Source organism: Macaca thibetana, chromosome 6 (assembly GCF_024542745.1).
Source record: "Macaca thibetana thibetana isolate TM-01 chromosome 6, ASM2454274v1, whole genome shotgun sequence".
Classification (NCBI taxonomy): Eukaryota; Metazoa; Chordata; class Mammalia; order Primates; family Cercopithecidae; genus Macaca; species Macaca thibetana.
In genome coordinates, this window is record NC_065583.1 from 155,944,964 (window position 1) to 155,948,708 (window position 3,745).

The 3,745-nt window shown below is 36.4% G+C and overlaps 1 long non-coding RNA gene across 1 annotated transcript; it reads left to right on the plus strand.

Annotated features, from left to right (window-relative positions):
- Positions 1-328: 328 nt before the first annotated feature.
- On the plus strand, positions 329-2,989 carry LOC126957520 (uncharacterized). Its single transcript, XR_007726808.1, has 3 exons — positions 329-345; positions 806-885; positions 2,570-2,989. It is a non-coding gene; the product is annotated as an uncharacterized LOC126957520 (long non-coding RNA).
- Positions 2,990-3,745: the final 756 nt, after the last annotated feature.

The following is a 3,745-nucleotide window of genomic DNA, read 5'->3' on the forward strand; positions in this document are numbered from 1 at the left end:
TTTGAACTTCAGTGTTCATATTACCTCCTCAACACTCATAATTATTTATAATTGCCATTTTTACAGTACTGTTCAAGTACTACACTCTTTGTATAGCCCAGTATGGATCTTTACTCCAACAAATTCACAACACGTGGGGGTCTTAGGACTTCGGATGTTTTATTATGCTAACAGTTCTCACTCCTTTACTTATCACCATAAATAGCCAGAGTACAATTCTGTACTGGAAACCCATTATGAGAATCTGCCTTCTAGGGATTCACTTCTAACACCGCTTGTCTTTGTTTTGATTTACCCAAAATCAACCTTGAGATGGGAATTCAAGTATCAGTGGTTTATTGGAAGGTAATTTTTAGGGAATCATAATAGTTGTGTGGAGAAGTTAGACTCCCAACAAATATAAATACGATATTAGATCATCTGAATTTTGATTGCTGATTTGACCCTTCTTTCTTTTATATCAGGGGTCAGAAAACTTTTTCTGTAAAGGGTCGGTTAGTAAATGTTTTAGGATTTTCAGGCCATGTGATCTCTGTCCTAGCCACTGAACTTGTCATGGTAGCATAAAAATAGCCATGGATTATGTGTCACTGATTGAACATGGATGTGTTCCAATAACATTATTTATAAAAACAGGCACTGGCTGGATTCGGCCCAGAGGCCCTACTTTACTAATTCATACTTTATATTATGTCTCAAGGACAAGAATCATGACTTTATCAATATAATGTAAGTATTTGGCCAATTGTCTATACATAGATAATACTTATAGAGGAAATTAATAAAAGTTTTAACGTATTTATAGGTTATATGGATGGTGACATTGCAATGATCTTTCCTCTCGCTTACTTCAATGAACTTGAAAATATGGTTGCATTTTAAAAGGTAAGCTGAAAATTAAAACCCAAGATCAAATCATGAATAGTTATCTTCAAAGCAAAATAGCAATGGATCACCCAAACAAGCTCGGCAGTCACCTAATTTACTTTATTGCCCTTGATAAAGAAATAATATTTCCCACAGTTGGTCAATTGTAAATAAATGAAAAGCACATGAAGCAGAGAGAGAGGCAAACTTTGACTGAATAGCACTACTGTATCCAAAATAGAAAGGTGGAGCTTCAAGGATCTGACCTCATTGCCCCCAAGACATGCAGAATGCTCCTGTGGAAAGGATCCTTTGTCAGTCATAAATTTTGCTAAATATTTTACCTAATTCCCGCTTGCTTTTGTCCCTTGTTATTTTACCAACTTTGGTGAAAAATTTTTGTACAAAATGTATTATTGTCCCATTCATATTAAGTTCAAGCATATGCCTAAGTAAGCATGATACTACATAAGGACACAGCCTTAGATAGCAAATTTATTTTTTGTAAAAAAGCAGCACAGGCTGGGTGTGGTGGCTCACGCACTTAATCACAGAATTTTGGGAGGCCAAGGCAGGAAGATGACTTGAGGCCAGGAGTTCTACATCAGCCTGGCCAAATGGTTTAACCCCATCTCTACTAAAAATACAAAACTCATCCAGGTGTAGTGGTGGGCCCCTGTAGTCCCAGCTGCTCCGGAGGCTGAGGCACAAGAATCACTTGAACCTGGAGGAGTAGATTGCAGTGAGCTGAGATCACACCACACACTCCAGCCTGGGTGACAAAGGGGACTACATCTCAAAAACAAACAAACAAAAAAGCAGCACAAATTTTACATATAGTGAGTAAGAGAATGGCTAGAAGCATGCTTTGAGGAATGGCATATTTATTAAACAAAGTGTGGACAAAGGTATTTCATATATTGTATTAACACTTTACACTTCTGTTACAAATGTTGCTTTGCATGAAATTTTTACACAATGAAAAAAGTACTTGCCTAAGTATTATTATATCTTTCCTTTTTGGAAATATTTCTGAGGAACGGGGAACCCCTTTCAGAAGTTATCCAGACAATGCTCATAATTTCAGAATGAAGTATTTTCATGCATGTATTAGCATCACTCTTAGTTCTTAGATATAAACAGCAAATTGAATGAAATGTTTTTTCCTCAAAATATGTAGGTTATCTAGTTCTAAATCTGTATTTTAGCTCTTTCTTCAGCTGGACTATGCTCATCCTCCTTTCTAGTTGAGGTAATAAATTTAATAATGTTATTGAGAGGTGAATCTGGCTGGGCTTCTGGGTCAGGTGAGGACTTGGAGAACTTTTCTGTCTAGCAAAAGCATTGTAAATGCACCAATTGGTGCTCTGTGTCTAGCTAAAGGTTTGTAAATGCACCAATCAGCACTCTGTAAAAACTCACCAATCAGTGCTCTGTCAATCAGTGCTCTGTGTCTAGTTAAAGGTTTGTAAATGCACCAATCAGCACCCTGTAAAAACGGACCAATCAGCACTCTGTAAAACTGACTAATTGGCTCTCTGTAAAATGAATCAAACAACAGAAAGTGGGTGGGGCCAAATAAGGGAATAAAAAAGCCAGCCACCTGAGCTAGCAGCGCCAACCCGCTCGGGTGTCCTTCCATGCTATGGAAGCTATGTTCTTTCGCTCTTCACCATAAATCTTGCTGCTGCTCACTCTTTAGGGCTGCACTATCTTTATGAGCTGTAACATTCACTGTGCAGATCTGCAGCTTCACTCCTGAAGTTAAGCGAGACCACAAACCCACTGGAAGGAAGAAACTCTGGACACGTCTGAACATCTGAAGGAACAAACTCTGGACACACCATCTTTAAGAACTGTAACACTCACTGCGAGGGTCCGCGGCTTCATTCTTGAAGTCAATGAGACCAAGAACCCACCAGAAGGCACCAATTCCAGACACATTATCACTGATAAAACCTATGTCTGTACCTTCTAGCATTATATATAAAAAAGGCAACATAGAAAACAAAATTTAAATCCACAAATATTTAATATTCACAACTTCTGGATTTATCTCATGTTGCAAATTATTTTTGTTACCCTATTCTGCATATGAGAAATATAAAACATCAGTATTTCATTGGTGAAATGTCCTTTATAGTAATTTAAATAATAACTGCATACAATCATGTGCTATATGTATTCTCTCTTGCAATAAAAAATGACATGAGCATAATTACAAGAATTAATGACCTTGCATTAGTGTAGCTTTAAATCAAGCAAAATCTGCAAATTATTTTAATTGCAGCATCCAGTTAAAATATTTTGGTCAATGAGCCTTTACAAATTGTATTAAAATGTGTAAAAATAATTTTGCTGTGCTATATATTATGCTAACACACATTTATGATGGCAGACTTTAAAATACAATCTTTCCTTTAACTGTTTTTTCTAATAGAATTATGCATTTATTTATCAACTTATCTGAGAAGATGTCTAGTCTTAAACTGTTTGTCACTGAATAGATAAAAACATTGTGAAAAAAATGTTTTTCCTTATAAACCTATGTTTTCCAGTTACTAGATAAGATGTACTAGTTTTATATTGTTGAATAACAAATTATCACACTTTGCAGCTTCAAAAACCATACATTTATTATCTCACAGTTTCTATGCATCAGAAGTCTAGTACATTTTAGCACCTTCATTCAAGGTCTCACAAGGTTAAAGTTCAGATGTCAACTGGGCCATCTTTTCTTCTAGAGTTTGGGGTTTTCTTTCAGACTCACATCGTTGTTGACAGGATTCAATTCCTTCTAACTATAGGGCTGAGGTCACCATTTTCTTTTTCCATGTTGTCCAGAGGATGCTCTCAGCTCCTGGAGGTCCCCAACCAG